The 18122-nt window shown below is 36.3% G+C and overlaps 1 protein-coding gene and 1 long non-coding RNA gene across 13 annotated transcripts in view; both read right to left on the bottom strand.

Annotated features, from left to right (window-relative positions):
• The window catches only part of nhsl1b (NHS-like 1b), a 165768-nt gene that overhangs the window by 45599 nt on the left and 102047 nt on the right, over positions 1-18122 (bottom strand). The window lies entirely within an intron of this gene.
• On the bottom strand, positions 1897-5237 carry LOC141379303 (uncharacterized). The gene is made up of 2 exons (XR_012395851.1): positions 4430-5237; positions 1897-3508 (listed from the first exon to the last, which is right to left on the bottom strand). It is a non-coding gene; the product is annotated as an uncharacterized lncRNA (long non-coding RNA).

Here is an 18122-nt window from a genome sequence, read left to right as displayed (position 1 = left end):
CACAAACGCAGCTGTCTCTGCTACCACTTACACAAACATTCTGCTTTTTCAATCTGCGAGAAAAGAGAAAGTCAGGGTCTTTTGCTTTTTTGCAGGCTAGTTTGGATAGGTTTGCAAAAAAAATAAAAGTAGTTTTAATAAACCTTTGAACGTCATAGAGAAAAATAGACATAATGAAGTACAGTATAGGTCAGGATTTCAGAAATGCTGGAGATTAAACACAAGAACAAACACTCATAAATCCACCTATAATTGAAGGTTAGTTAGAAAGATGGGTTTCTTTTCTTCAAGGTCAGTTTTAATGACACAGGGCTGCTTTCCCACATGAAATCATACAACTCCCAAGAGACTCATTTAGACAAACAGGCACTTGCCCACTATGCATTTGCCTCTTTCTTTATCACTTTTGTCTGCCCTATTTCAATGACTGACCTGGAAACTTAGTAATCATAGGACCTCAATAGAAAGACAGCATTTAATAGCTGCCTGTGTATAATCTCACCTCTAGATTAACCAAATATTCATTAATCTCCTTTTTCTCTTTATTACTATTTTACAATTATACATTGCATTTTTTATTCCTTAATAGCTACTACCAGTGTACATTCATTCATAAACATTCTGTTGAATCATTATAAATTACCTTGCATACGATCAATCATTATCAATTACTCACACTGTGATATCACACCCTAAAATGCTGTTGTATTTTAAGACATAAGACAAGTTTTTGTGGCTAAAATACTTTAGTATGTAAGACTATTTCTTTGTGCATGTCATCCCAAAATTAATTATGAATGTTCTTTAGAGGAAAAAGCCACTGATACACAAACTTGCAGATATTAGAGAGCTAGAAAGAGAGTATGTGTATGTGTGTGTGTGTGTGTGTGTGTGTGTGTGTGTGTGTGTGTGTGCTCGCAGGTGTCTGGGTGCAACTGAATTGTCTAGTAAATGCCACTGACATTCACTTTCTAAACGTTTGTCTTGTTACACTTTACAATACCCTGCCAGCATTTTGTGTGCCATGTATTCGCTCACTCCACATACACTCACATCACTGTAGTTCGTATTGTGTTTGGTTTGGTTAGAGTCCCTACATAATGAACTCTAAAATATGAGCTAAATTAGGTTTTATATAGACTAGTGTGTTTCATTTTAAAATGAATGTTTCAGAATGAAAATGCTTCTCGGCCAGACTAGCGTTTTGATTGCATTTACGAAAAACAATCTCCATCCACACTATACAGCCTAAAAAACACATGATAGATGACTATTTACGCTGACTAAAAATGGGCACATTTTGCTGGCATCCATAATTGTAGGCTATCACTTGTGTGATGGTCACATGAGATAGGCTTGACAAATCAGGGAATGATACGCAATACTCTAGATGACCAGTAAGAGAGTGATTGTGGATAGCTGCCTTTACTGAAACACCCCTGTGTTTTAGTCCATCTACACTGAAACAGAACACTAGCATCTCCAAATTAAAATGGCATTTTTGCAACATATTCTGCAAACGTAGCCCTAAATAGGGTTCTAGAGAACGTGAATTTTGTAGCCAGAGCTACGTATGGCTGAATTTTGTCTTTAAAACGAATGCTAAAGGGCAGGATGACCGTCATTCCTTTTCTTGCTTCCCAGCTGACCGCTTACCTCCGGCTTTACCTTACTGGATTTTCTACTGTTACCAGTTTGTTCGGTAGCTCGACATGTACGTTGACAGACTTGAGACACAGAGCAGATCTGACCGTGACAAAGGGGTTGGAGTACAGAGACGAACAGTTCTAGAAAGCAGGTAAGACAAAAACAAAAGCTAAAAATAAAATAAACAAGTAAATAACAGGGTGAGAATGTGGAAAAATCTGAAAACGTGTTAAAAATCTGTTTTCTTTCTCTTCTTCCTTTTTTCTTTGTTGATTTTTAAAACATTGCAGTTGAGTTTAGGGTAGGGGTGGGCAGGTCAATCGGGGCTTTTTAAAACACTATTGGTTGGGTTTAGAGAAGGGAGAGGGATTGGTCAGTCAGTAAATCAGTCAGTCAACAGCGGCCTCTGGTGGATTTACGCAAGAACAGCAGGCACGAATGGCACTCGTGTGAGACATTTGAGATCTTAAAAAAACGTACACAGCGGCCTCTGGCGGATTCGCAAAAACAAAAACTGCAAAAAAACTCAAATGATTTTGCTTTCTCCAAAAATGTATAAAGGGATACGTAATCAGAACGAGCCTTTTTCGAAAACCATTTTCGAAACACTCCAAAATAGTTTGTAAAAGCTCCAAACGCATTAGCGTAAACGGCACTCCCATTTAGTACTCCCAAAAGCCAAATAGCTATAATCATTGCTTGTTCCTAAAGTGCAAACACAGCCAAAAGCAGGAAATTATGCTAGTTGTTTTAGAAACTATGAAAAAGGTCGTCCAACGTGAAAGCCAAAAACACCATAAATCATTTGGTGAAGTAATGTGAAGGTTCCTAAAAATAACAGAATGTCTTGAAAAGACCATCATCCAATCAGAATTAAGCATTAAAAAGTATAAAAAGAAACCTAATGTGGAACTGATGAGGTCATGATCATGAGTCAGGAGGAATCTATTGTTGGTGCGCGCACACACACACACACACACACACACACACACACACACACACACACACACACACACACACACACACACTTTTAGAGCTCAAAGACTTTGTATTTACCCATAACAAATCACTCAATTCCTCACTATGAGACACAGTAGCTGTAAAACACTTATCAACCGTCTACTGCCACACATGAGACAAGAGAAATCTGCATAAACACAAACATCAGCTACTCGCTTCTGAAAGAAAGACAATAAAAAGCTGCAGGCCTGAAAAGTGTTAGAAATCAGCCAAAGGCTTATTAGCATTCTGTTTGATTTGCAGATAACACTAGTTAACTGAGGAATGGGCTTCCGGGAGGACAGAACAACACCACTCTGGTGTCTCCTCGAGTTTGTTGGTCCATGCAGGAGTTGTGCTTTATTGTGCTCTGTCCTGAAAAGGAGACTCAAGGCAAGTCTAGCCGTAGCGTGTCTGCATGAGTGTGTGTGCGTATGAAAGGTCAGGCATTGTGTTGAATAATAGGCTTGGGCCTCTCAGTGAAGGCATTCCCTGCTATTGTATCGTCGATGTGAATGTTTGATGGTTAATGCTAGAGTGAATAAAGCATAAGCTCACTGAGGGAGGAGAACCTTCAAGAGACTATAAACACCATCAGATCTGATGAGACGAATAAAGTTCTGAAGATAAAGCAGGGAGGAAAAGCAGAGATGGCAGAAAAAAAGAAAGAAAAATGACTCCCTTTGAAGTAGAGTTGTTCAGAAGCCACACCTTGGTGAGAACACAACGAAAAGCTGAGCATGAAAGAGAGATGCAATAAAAAGCGGAAAGATCAGACAGAACAGGAAATAATTACTGTTAATGCTGATTTATGAATGACGGAAAATTCCTTCATATCAATAGTTGAAGAGCGGAAAGTTTTCTGAGAAATTAGGTCAAAGTGCAAATTTTCTTGCAGCTCCACAAATGTTTCTCTGACGAAAGACCATATATGAATTACTAGCTGTTTCTATAAAATGATCAAAACCCTATCATAATTGATTATAAATTACACATATATATATATATATATATATATATATATATATATATATATATATATATATATATATATATATATATATATATATATATATATATATATATAGAATGATGTCACGCGGCCACCATTTTAAAAGCAAAATCAAGGCTGCGGTGGGAAAAAAACCCGGAAGTATCACCTGGAGTTACACAGAAACATTGTGTACCTAGCTGTATATCCTATCAGCAAAGAGAAAGTGACACAAATTTATAATTTCACCACCTTCTGAGTGACCCAAAGTTCTGTTCGGAATGGATAATGAAAATAAAAAGGTATATCGGACCTCATTTTCAGCTAGTTAGCTAACATTTTCTTTCCCAAACACACGTTTTAGATGCCATTTTGAAACCCAAGTTAATGAACTGATTTGCCGCTATATTAGGCTGAATTTCGGGACTGAATTAAAAAAATTTCCCATTTCCCGCTAACATTTTAAGCACGGTTGAGCGCGTTCTTAAACAGCACTGATTTGCTTTAGTGCTCACCAGTGCTCAACAGAAATGAATGTGATTGGCCGTAAAAGTCATCAGTTAACCACACTTCACTGATGTTTACCGAGTGCAAACACATACGAGTGATCCACTGATGACTCGACTGATGTTCGCGGCTTTAAAATCAGCACAGTTTAAGAACGTGCTCAGCGGCGCCTAAATGTTAGCGGGAAATGGACGTTTTAAAACTTCAGTACCGGGAAAACACTATTACAGACAACACGAAGGTGTGCTACAGAGGACTGCACTGTTTTCTCGCTCACCAAGTTACATGGGCTGAAGCAAGGAAGTGTCACCCCGGTGTTTACCTGGTGCCATGAACTGAAGCCTATGAAGACACTTAAGCGTATTACTCTTAAAGAGATTGTGAATTTGTTCGATGCCTAATATGCTTTGAATTGTTTAAATTAAACTTAACTGAATGATATTAAAGTGATGTTCACACCATTTCTGCATTTTGAAATTGTGTCAACAGCTAGAGGTTTGTAGTCCACAGCATAATGCAATGTTTACAGTGCTGATCCTGTACTTTGGGGTTTCTTCCCACCGCAGAAAGTTTTTCTTTGAGAGCAATATTGGCACTGTGTTTATTTTGATTTATGTATTAACTACTTATAATTAACAAGTCAACAAAACAACCAAATTTATTATTTGGAGGATTTTCCCAACTACTGTTATGTCTTTAGCTTCTTGCACCCCAGGAACAGTCATGTCTGGGCATTCCTGTTTTCTTTTTCTAAAGCAGAACAGCCACCCCAGCTGGTTATAAATAAAGGCAATGACAGTCTGTTTTCTGAAGACAAACAGGCGTGTAAAGGCCAGCAAGTAGTATTTTCTACAGGACACCAGGCGGACAGTTGTTAATGTGTCCCTCTCACATATAAAGTCTTTTCAGCAAGTTTGTCTCTGAGGAGTTAAAGCCGTTAGAGCCGTTTATTTGGACACTGAGGCGGTTTTGTTCAGACATGATGAGAGCGGTAATTCTGTTTGTTTTGCATGGAGATTTAAGGCCTGGATAAAGTGGACTGTGCCTTTCTGTTTCAGCTCTATTAAAGGTAAATAATTTGACACATATAACACATACAAACTATATATATATATATATATATATATATATATATATATATATATATATATATATATATATATATATATATATATTTAATTTGCATATTCAAATCACATACAATGTGATTCACAAACAATTCAAAATGTGATTCACCAAATCACAAACATGTTTTTATATATATAGTCAGATTTATTATCCCCCGTTTGATTTTTTTTTCTTTTTTTAAATATTTCCCAAATGATGTTTAACAGAGCAAGAAAATTTCCACAGTATGAGAAAGTCTTATGTGTTTTATTTCAGCTGGAATAAAAGCAGTTTTGAATTTTTTAAAAAACATTTTAAGGTCAATATTATTAGCACCTTTAAGCTATATTTTCTTCCAATAGTCTACAAAACAAACCATCGGTTTAAAATAACTTGCCTAATTACTCTAACCAGCCTAGTTAACCTAATTAATTTAGTTAAGCCTTTAAATGTCACTTTAAGCTGTATAGAAGTGTCTTGAAAAATATCTAGTCAAATGTTATTTACTGTCATCATGGCAAAGATAAAATAAATCAGTTATTAGAGATGATTTATTAAAACTATTATGTATAAAATTGGGTTGAAAAAATCTCTGTTAAACAGAAATTGGGGGAAAAATAAACAGTCTAATAATTCAGACTTTAACTGTATTTGTAATAAATTTTTAAACTTATGTAAATATATATATATTTATATTAAATAAATAAATATAATTAAAAGAACTTTACAAACAGTATCATAACATAAATACACAGATTTCCGTGAATAAATTCTCTATTTTGTGTATTACTTCTGTGAGTTTTAGTACTGGTAGTGCATGAACTGGTTTGACCCTTTTTAGAACTGGATTGACACCGTGGAACCACATGTGAAAAAAAGGCATAGTTTGAATGCACACTTTAAGATATCTGCCAAATGTATGACTGTGTTTTGCATTTGTGCATCTGCCTGCAGCTCATGTACAGCAGCTGTCTGAGGGGAGCCATTACTAGAGGAAAGCTTGAGTTTGAGCACCAGTCTCATGACACCTCATCAGCTGAAGATGTTCCATTGCGATGACCTGCCAAAACACACAAACTCTCCGTTCCCCCAATGCACAGAGATTTAGAAGGTAGAAAGCATGGAAACAAGAGAACCTCTCTCTCTCTCTCTCTCTCTCTCTCTCTCTCTCTCTCACATACACACACACACACACACGCACGCACGCACACACGCACGCACGCACGCACGCACGCACGCACGCACGCACGCACAGTTAGTTTTGGAGTTCTCTCCATAGAAATATTGTATCTTATACTGTAAAAACAGAATTATATAATTAGGTTGACATAGCGGAATGAACCGACAACTATTCCGGTATATGTTTTATGCAGTGGATGCCCTTCCAGGCGCAACTCAGTAATGGGAAACACTTGTTTACCCAATTCACTTGCATGTCTTTTGGACTGTGGGGGAAAGAGTAGCACTCAGAGAAACCCACACAAACACGGGGAGAACATGCAAACTCCACACAGAAATGCCAACTAGCCTACCGGGACTCAAACTAGAGACTTTCTTGCTGTGAGCCAACCATTAAGCCACCTTGCCACCAGAAAACCTGTGATAATTCACATAAACCAGCTCAATATAGTAATATCTAGATCCTATCCATGTCATTATACAAATTTATGTCCTTGTAAACCTCCAAAACCAGTACACACACACACACACTTGTACAGCTATTTTTATGGGGACATAATGACTTTTTACTGTACAGACTGCATACTACGTCCTACCCCAACCCTAAACCCAAATCCAACCCTCACAAAACCCATTTGGCACTTTTACGTTTTAAAAATACTTGATTCTTGATCATTTGAGCCATTTTCCTTATTGGGGACCAAAACAAATATCACCACAAGCCCAAAATTCACTGGTATTTTATACATGATGAAAACACACACCTCTAAGCTTACTAAATGTTCTTGCAATGTGGATTTAAGCGACAGGACAAGTTATCGACAGCAGTCTTTGTCTCAAGCCCTTTGTGCATTAAATGCAGAAGGTGCTCATGCTGGCTATTAAAGGTCATGGGGATAATATGCCAATACAATCTTTTAAAGACTGTGTGCCTGCCTGATCACATGATCAGCCTCTAATGCAGCTCATTGAATTCATCACAGTGGACAAGCTGTCTAGTCCTGTTTATGCTAATTTTTTAGACAAAGACTGCACAGCAAATGCACATGCTTTGATTTACTTGACAAATTCAATAAAATGAACAACATCAAGACAATTATTTGAGATTAAAGTGCCTTTGATAAAGATGTCTGGCAGGTTGTGACCTGAATTTTACAGTAGCCATCAATCAAACTGTACATGTTAACTGTACTAATTAGGCTTATTAATTACTTCACATTTCATTGCACAGAAATATTTATGCCTATTAGCACTGATGCAAAAGAACTACAAAACAAAATATACAGTAATCCACTAGTGGTCAAATGTGATGCACTACTAAACAAAAAGGAGTTGCTCATACTTGTACATTATTACTTAAAAGTCTAAAACTGCATTAAATGTATTATAAATATAGTAAAACTATAATATTGTGATTATTTAAAATAACAATGTTTGATGGTTGACTGTTTCCTAAGATTAGTAAAAAAAACATATATTAAGAACAAAATCTAAATCGCAACATTGCATCTCACAAAATCTCACTTTTTTCATTTCAAACTGAATTTAAATCACATTTTTTTCTCAAGTTTATTTCTCATATTTTCATATTTTCCACAGAACTGAGAGATATAAATTTGCAATCACGAGTTAAGACAATTGCCATAAGTCACTGTAATGGAGGCCAGCTAGTAAAGTGGTAGGGCTGTGCAATCAATCGGAAATCTGGTTTCGATTTCGATTTTGGCTTCTAACGATAATGGAAAAACATTAATCGAGATGAACAATTATTCCATCATATACCGCCCCCTTTCCAGTTGTACACATTTGTTGCTCTGCAAAGCTCAGTTCCACGTGAAAATGACTAAAAGCATGTACTGTAATGTAACTTTTGCAGCACGGGATGTGCATCATTTATAATTTTAAAAGCGCGAAAAAGCACATGCTCTCTGTGTGTGCGCACCGCGCTTAGCCTTGGACAGGCTCGGAGAGGAGCAGAGCACAGAACACATCTAATCTTAATGTGAACGCTTTAATGGTCAAATACATGCACATGTCAGAGTGCGATGTTTAGTGATTATTCATATTAACCCTCATTTGTGTAATAAACAAACAAGTTTAGAATCAAAAGACATGTGAAAGAGAAACCATATCAGAGCGGCACTATTCTTAAAGTAACAGCGCGCAATATCCCTGCTGCTGTCTGTTTTTATTATTGATCAAACAACAAAAGGAGAAAATCCCTCACTGCTCTTGACTGAAGACTTTTTGTAGCTCAAGTTTTTTTCTTACAGTGAAGATGCTTAAAGCACAGTTTAAACATTACAGATTTAATAACTCAATTCTTTTATCTTTGCTATGATGCATTATATTTTATTAGATATTCTCCAAGATGCTAGTATTTAGCTTAAAGTACTATTCAAAGGCCTAATTAGTGTAATTAAGTCATTGTATAACAGTAGTTTCTTCTGCAGACAATCAAAAATATATATTTCTTAAAGGGGCTAATAATATTGAGCTATTAAAATAGGTTTCAGAATATTTAAATCTGCTTTTATTCTAGCCAAAATAAAACAAATAAGACTTTTTCCAGAAGAAAAATATAAGAAATTATGTTTAAAATTCCTCCGTTAAACATAATTTGAGAAATATTTATGTGTAAAAAAAAAAAATCACAGAAGGGTGAATAATTTTGACTTCAACTGATAATCGTTTTGAATAATCGTGATTACAATTATGACCAAAATAATCGTGATTATGACTTTTCCCCATAATCGAGCAACCCTATAAAGTGGTATGCAGGTAAACCCTTAACTCCTCTAACCTCAAAAGGTGCATTAGCAACAGACGTTAGTGCCATGGTCTTTAGCCTTCTTGTTAGAGCAACCAACACCCATGCATAGAATCACTGGTTTGGTCCCAGCTCACACTTGGTGAGGTGCAGTTGGACCGGTGGGTTACACGTGGAGGCTCGTCGGGGATGGGTGTGAAGTTTGGGGGGTGAGTGTAATGGAGGACAGCTAGCAAAGTGCTATGCAGGTAAACTTCACCCCTCTGACTTAAAATGTGCACTAGCAACAGATGCTAGGGCCATGGTCTTTAGCCTCCTTGTTAAAGCAACCAACTCCCGGCCACAGAATCGCTGATTCGATACCAGCTCAGACAGGTTTGGGTGCAGTGGGACTGGTGGGTTACATCACAAATAAAAAATAGAAGTCTGATTGGTCAGAAAAAAATTGCTTTTAAAATAAAATCAGAATTAAGAAATAAAAGGTTAATCTTTACATTTTTAATTGTATTGTGTAGCAGAAACAAACTTCCACAATGTTCATTCATTTGAAGTTTAAAGTAAGTCAATAATAAATAGCCTCATCATATTATTGGATCATCAGATTGTACTATTAAGATGCACAGAATGTGTGCATTAATGAAATGGAGAAGAATTGAACCATCTTCGCTCCACTAAGGCCATGCCTTATCCAACCCAGCAAGCGTGGCTCAACCAATCAACAGTGACCCCAAAAGAGTCAGACTAAATCGAAGAGTGTCAAATGCAATCTATGAGCTGCTGGATGTAGGCCATATTAGGAGATGATAAGCAGCATGTGGCTAATTTGCCCATATAGCTCGTAATCATGGTGATGGGAGATCTCGAGTCAAAGAGGGTAAATAGGTCTGATTCCAATGTGCTGGAGCAAACTGACCCATTTTTGCCACTATAGACAGGAATCGGTGCTCTATAGAGAGAAATGGAGCACAATTAAGTTATAGTCTGCATCCGGTGTTTAAACTTTATCTATGACGAAACTGGGAAATTGAAGAGCTCTTTATAGGACACTTCCAACACAAAAACTTTGTCAAACCTAACAAACTGTGAGAAAAAGAAGCCAATTAGTCAAACGCAACCATGTGCTAGATTTCCAACACCATTTTAGTCAGATTTCCACTGAGACTTCAGCCACAGGGAGAAAATGGAGTCATTGTTGCTGTGGAAACGGGATGTGATGATGCCAGGATGTACCAATGGGACATCAGTCTATCCCTTTTGTCATTAACGAGAAATCAGTGATACTGAGCACATATCTTGAATGCACAGACAAATATACATCCATAGACAGAGACAGATCTATTTATTTACAGCGAAAATCAAAATTAGAGAAATTCTAGATATGTAACATGTTAATGTTACATATATTAATGTTACATATTAATGTTACATATATTCTGAAGTTAAATTGTATCTGACAACCCTGTTTAACTAGGAGACAAGATTCAAACGGTCGTTTCAGTCATCACAAGAGAAGTTGGTCCAAATATAATCTAAAAATCCTTTAAACGGATTGTTTACCCAAAACTGAAAATTCAGTCATCATTTACTCACCCTTCAGTTGTTGAAAACCTGTTTGACTTTCTTTCTTTTGTATAAACAAAAGAAATACATTTTGAAGAAAGCTGAAACCTGTAACCATTGACTTTCATAGCATTTGAAAACACAAGTTTTCAACTTTAATTAAAATATTTTCTTTCGTATTCGACAGAGTAAAAAACACATAAAGGTCTAGAGCCACCTAAGGGTGAGAAAAAAATGTAAAAGATTTTTATTTTTGGGTGAACAAAGTCCACTGAAAAGGCTGGTCATGCATTAAAGACAATGTGATCAATCTCAATGGCCGATCAGCTCAATACTGCAGTTGAAATTGCTCACCAGTTCAAGACTAAACAGGGTTTAAGAGAATACAACTGCAAAACCTACAAAGCTATTCCATGAACCTAAAAGTCTTGAAATAATGAAATGGCCTACACAGAGTCCTGATATGAACATGAAAGTTCTAGCTAAAAAAACACATGAAGAATGAGAATAAAGAAGAGCAGAACAAGTAAAGTAAATCAAAGCATGGGTTTTCACACGACTTGCTGTGTTTAACCTTCAATTTTTTGCTCTTTTCTTTCTTTATGTTATCATCATTAGACTATTTATGATGAATGACGCATTTCTGACGAAATACCTTGGTAATTTTGCAAAGAAAAAAAAACTTTTCTACATAGTATCGCCTCAACAAGTGACAACTAATTTTTGAATGATGAAGATAGTTAATAAACCACTTTGGGCCACAAAGATAGAAGCATGAGCATACAGATGAGCAAATGAACAGGCTTTTAATAAGTAATATACACGTGACAGCTACAACATTTGCCATAGATATTCATCCCACATTAAAACATGGCGCTTAATTATCCACCATTATGCCAGCAGTGAAAATATTCAAATAGGCATCTCTGAGGACACCTGCATTTGGAGAGACTCATTTTCTTAAGTGGCAAATAGACTCACAAGTGCAGCTCAAGTGTGAGGGGCTGTGTGAAGGGGTTTGTATATTCTGTAATCCTATGCCACAAACCCGTCCGCTGTCTCTGAATTATGCAAGGAAAGATGGAAGCAGGGGTTCAAAATCACTCAAATCTCCCCCTCCTCCTCTGTCTCTTGTGTCCTATCAATATGATGAAGCACCAGAGATGAAAAAACAGAGTTCATTTCTTATAGATCCTAAGACCACTTTGATAACCTGCCTCTCCTTCCTCGAGGATTCCCAAAGGAGTCTGGGTAATTCACTGATCAAATATTGAACTTTAAAACACCTCTGGGATTACCTTTGACAGGGCCAACATATTTCAATTTAACGATAAAAGACATTTCTGGCATCCAAAAAGGTGTAAATGTTTGCAACACAAATGCAAATTTGAGACAGAAAGACTTATCACTAATGTTCAATTGCCTTAAAAACCGTTTGCATTATGAAAATCATTTTGAGGCTGGTGTGGCAAAATCAGGAGAACATAGGATCAGCCATTTACATTTTAATTGTTATTAGCCTATCATAGGTCAATGAACATATATGTCAAAGGATGAAGTAACATGGCAGAATAAGTAAGTGAAAGTATTTATACTACAGCACACACACCTGCACATCTACAGAACATACTAAAACACAGTAATTACGGTCGTCATTGAATTAGTACATGCATGTAGCACAGGAATTCAAACACAACAATTGAAAACAGTGAAAATCCAGCAGTAAACTACATATAATACAACCATTGCTATTGAATAACTAAATAACTTGAACTATATATAAACGCTTCAACTTAAAAAACACACACACACAAATTAGAAATGCCACTTTGGAAATGAACTGAAATAAGCAGAAGTACTAAAACGAAACAAAAATAAAGTAGCTTGAAAATAATATTTAAAATAATATACACAATTATTTTCAGTTTTTACAAACAACATAATTGTCAAGAAGACTCATCTCAATTGTGGCTGTAAAACAGTGTTCCATCAGCGCCATCTAGTGGTTACAATATGTTTTTAACACAACTGGCCATCTCACTACTGGATGTCATAAAGTTCATTTATGTTCATTTGATGTTCAGCAAATCAGAGCAGAACACTAGTGTATTTGTGCTGACCAAGCAGCATTGGCCATTGGTCCTTAACATCACAAAACTCAAGCACATTTAACACTCACAGTCTCAATTCTTCTCCTCACATCTTCACTAATTTATAAAAAGTCTCTGTGGAATCATATAGGTCTGACTCCAGCTGCTAATGGAGTGGAAGCCTCTCATCTCAATTCTTCAGGGCCAAAACTCAGTTCAGAGCTTAATGATTCAGAGAGACCACCATAAACCATATTAGATTCACAATCAATCAGCCATAAACTACAATTCAAAAACAAACGTTTTTTCAGATCAAGCTTTTATACAACGTTTATTGATTGATCATGTTATGTCCAAAATGCGTAAGTCGATCTGTGATTGTATGTTACAGATGACAGAAACCGATTAATCACATTTGGTCTGCACTGTCTGAACCATTGGTCTGAACAAACTGATTTGATGCTGCCTTTGTGTTTATTGGAATTACAGTTTCTGAGTTTAAAATTGGACATGATTGGCCTATAAAGTTGTATTAATGATTGGCAATAGGATAATTTCAGATCTTGTAGGACTGGTCATAAACTTTATACATGGAGAGGGAATTACGATAACAACAACAGCAACCAAAATTCTTACCTTTGTAATCATCAAACATGAAACAATTATATTTATAAAATGAAACTGTATGAAATGTATATCTATGAAATGTGTTTTTTTCTCAAATTTGGATATATTTTATTCTTATAAACTTGGAAGGATTTTAAAAAAATTATTCAAGATTAAATAAAACTGTTATCATTAGAAGGTGACATGGTGGCGCTGTGGGTAGTGCTGTCACCTTAAAGCAAGAGGAAAAGAAAATGAATGAAGCTGAAAAGAAAATTAATAAATGAATGAATGAATGAATGTTATCTTTAGGCTTATTAATATTGTTACTACTTTGAGAAGAATGTCTTACTATAGTTATTTTGTCCCAACTTCATCAACACTTTTATTTTGATGAGATGTCATGAAGACGCTGTGGGTTTCTCTGTGTACAGGATAAGTTTAAATTAACAATAAAATAATTTTAAATATAAAGTATAAAGTATTTCTGAATATTAATTTTCATTACACTTGTCCAATATCAAAGTACAATACGTGTATTTATATCAAAAATAAATATTAAATGAACATTAAAAAGACATTACATTTTTACGACTGGATTCCTTGATTCCGTCAGCATTTTCCACATCATACAAATCTAAGGACCCTTTAAATCACATTTCTTTGTAGTGTAAATAAAACCAAACCGCTTTTACAGGGAAATAATGTGTCAACCGGCAGACGTATCAATCAGAGTTAATGAGACTTAATTAAAGACTGAGCTCAACTAAGTCAGCTGCTGTTTATTCACCTGTTCACATCGAGATCACAAACACCTGCTGTGTTCAAATCCTGTTACCGGGGTGTGTGAGTGTGTGTGTGTGTGTGTGTGTGTGTGTGTGTGTGTCTTCAACATGATATATAAACTGGAGACTGTTCACTGTAACACAACCTGACCTGAAGCTGGATAGAAAGTGAAAAGTGAAGAATGGAAAAGTGAATCAGATACTCGGACAACTCTGCCAAAAAAGGTTTCTCCATGACTATGATTGCAAGTCTAGAATCCACACTATTAATTATCTAAAATAAACACTGTAACATTGGGTGAAATCCATCACAGCATTTTAACCCCAGCTGACCTTTGGTCTAATGTCATTTAGCACTACTCTTTAAGACAAATGGCTCTGAGGAACCGATCAATTCACATGACGCCTGTCAGACCTCTCTGAATCTGAGCTTCTGCTTAGAGATGAGCTGCAACCCAATTACCTGACACCCTGTTCAGTGAGGAAGCATACTGCTATGTAGTGTGATAGAAAAGGATTTAATACTTAAACAAGATACATATATAGATGAATACAGCAGCGCGATTCAGTGTTTTTATGTTTGGAGAAAACCCTTCAGGGATAAACAAGACTTTGACTGCTGAAAGAAGCACTTGGCTTGCAAGAAAATGCAAATAAAATCATGAAAAAAAGATTTAATGTGTTTATTAAAATTTGTTGAAGCTAAAATTCTTGATTCTGATTGGAAGGTATGCAATCAATGACTTCATTTAATGCACAGGTAGCTCCAGCCAGATTTAATTACAGTTTAAAAATAAACACACTTCTCTCAAATATTAGTAGTAACACAGTGAAAGTTGTCTGAGATTTTATTCCTCGAAGAACGTTACGTGTTTCGCAAGGGAGCTGATGATGGGGATCAACCAATTCACCATTATGCTCAAAAATATTAGTGAAGAGGTGGGTGTTACTATAAAACACATGTTACTAAAAGCTATTAAATATGCCCGTGTCATTTACATGCATAATACAATCTTTCTCTCATGTGTACTCCTTCTCTGTCTGTCTGTGACTCAATCAAAGTGGGACTGGAAGATTTAACATGTTTTAACTAGTCTAAAACTTGGCAAATGACCATTGAATGAGCAGGATAATCAACAACTTGCTGTGCATTGAAGGATTTTAAAGTACACATTAAATCAGAACTAACCATATGATTTTGTTAGCTCACATTAAATTCTTAGATAACGTGATTTTAAGGATAACAATTACCCAAGGCCCTCCAACTGTCAGTTTTAACCATAGACTGTAAAAGATATGGACGTAGAATCCGTGACATCACCCATATGTTTTCGAAGAGCGCAAATGAAGCTGCAAGTAGGTGTGGCCAACCGTCGGCATTTTGTTCACGCGTCAACGCACCGACCAGAGAATATCAAACAAGGGCAAAGAGAAATGCTTAATACTTCATTACCTGTGACTCGTTTGTGTTCTGACCATATGTGCTTGGTTGTGTACTATATCAATAAAGTGTTGTTTAGTCTTTTAAAAACACTGTTGAAATACATTGAGCCACTAAACATTGTTCTTATGACGTTTTTTCAAAGGAGGAAAATGCAAATTACTTCCAAACACTTCAGATATAGTCTGTGTTAGTAAATGCAAGGCTATTTATAAAATCCAGGCATAACACTGTATGACAACGTAACAGATGACTGCTTTAAAGGCCTACAGCAAAAAATTTTGTCAAATTCTGGAGTGCATTACAAGTCTAAAAATAATAATAAATGATAAATTATCCTAAATAAAACAAATACATTTCTCGATATGGTATATAAGTATTTAATTCCACTCAGCTGGGAAATGAAGGCAACTTGAATGGTTTGTGTGCAGAATTAAGTGCACACAGCATAGCATATTATTTGATAATTGTAGTAAATAATTCCAAAAGGCAATTGACTGTGTAAATCCACATAAAACAACACAAAAAAATTATGTAAATGCCGAGTTCAGCGGCTAATCAGCCGGAATCAGCTGAAGTGAAGTGATGGCGACCAGCAAGATCTAGTGGTCACCCAAGTGGCCCCGCCCTTAATTATGCAGACTTAATGTAACTTAATAAAAACAGAATGAGTTATAAAAAAATTCATCCCCTCACAGTTGTCATGAAGGGTAATCATAGCTATATGCACCAATACCGTCTTTTGTACCAGGCTGTAAACAAGTTTTTAAATGCACTTCACGGAGGCACTCTATCTGAACCAGGGCTGGGTAATATGACAAAAATTAAAATCATGATATAAGTCATCTCATATTCTGTTAACAATATATATGACCTATAAAACCATTTCTGTAAATTCAGTCAATTAACAGTTAAGTGGTTAATTAATAGTTAACTATAGTTAAAACACATAAAAAAACTAATGATCACAGGTCCAACATATCTCTAAATAAAATGAAAAAACATATATTGTTCTTTTAATGCTGTTATTAACATTTCTGTCTGCATCCCTGTAATGGCGTGTAATATTGTGCTTGTATAAAGTATGAAAAAGTATTACTGCAACCAATGTGTTTTGTGACACCACAAAAAATAAACGATAGTACATGATGTGAAATATTAGACTTAATATTTATTTTGTTAAAAAAAAATACACCATCATATTGCACAGCCCTAATCTGAAACTCAATCAAACTAATAACTAATCAAAAAAAAATTTCAAAAAAGATTTTCTTAACTTGATTTTTCCCAAGCCTGAAAACCACATCTCTTCACCCTAAATCAATCATTTGTCTTTGGTCTTCCCCCTTCTTTTTTTCTCAGCAAACACCTGATGTCCAGCTCTAAGTAAAAATAGTCTTAACCCACAATCCCCTAAAGCGATTAATCTGCCAAACGAAACTAAATTACAGCTGCCATGATGGAACAGGAGGCCCAATTAGCGCCCAAATAGAACCAAACAAGCCCAAAAGACTCAATTAGACCCAGTCTCATTGTGATGGAGAGGCACTGGCGTAACAGGATTCATGCAGAGCCAGGGTGAGCCATTTTAAATCTCTAACACACAGATGTAGTGATCTCCTGTCAGCCTTAGCTAACGCACAATTCAAAGAGCCACATGAAGACGCTCTTTATAGTTATTCAGGGCCTATTACAGTTGCGGTGTGTGTGCCTTGATAGCCTGTGATAAATAGACACATTTAGAATTAACTGACATATCAAAGCAACCACAGATGTGAGGGAGTGTGGCTTGCCAGTAGCAAAGATGTTGCTAAGATTTTCCTTGGGTTTTATGTAAAATGTTGGCTTAGTCAAAAGATCTTACCCTAAAATGGACAGTTCACCAAAAATGAAAATTGTGTCACTATTTAATCACTAGTTATTTAACATTCGGTAAAATAAAAAGTACAAAGCTGAATTGGTAAATTCAAAAATATGTGATCTCACTTGGGCTTGACTCAGTAAAAGAAAACATTTGATCAAATTGCTTTTGAAGTGTAGATGCTGACGTGGCTAATGTTTTCATTCAGCTACTTAAGACTACCAATGGAGTATAGCCACACAGACTTTTAAATTCAGTCAACCAGCCTTAAGGCTGATTTATACTTCTGCGTCAAACGCCAGCGTATGCTACGGCGCTGACGCATAGCCCTTCGCGGTGGCCATCGCCGTCACTGACGTGCACCTCAAAAAATGTAACTACACGTCGCAACGACGCGTAACGTAAGCTCTGTGATTGGTCGGCTTGGTAGCGCTGACGAGTCTGGGCGGGACCGAGAGCCGCGCGAATGGCGCGAGCGATTGTTTACAAGTGTGGAGTCCCGTGAATGAGCTCTGGGTGGAAAGTTTTGTTTTGTGTTTACCTCCTAGTTAAAGTTGTTGCACGTCCGCCGGTTCCTGC

Source organism: Danio rerio, chromosome 20 (assembly GCF_049306965.1).
Source record: "Danio rerio strain Tuebingen ecotype United States chromosome 20, GRCz12tu, whole genome shotgun sequence".
Classification (NCBI taxonomy): Eukaryota; Metazoa; Chordata; class Actinopteri; order Cypriniformes; family Danionidae; genus Danio; species Danio rerio.
This window is presented reverse-complemented; position numbering and strand designations above follow the sequence as displayed.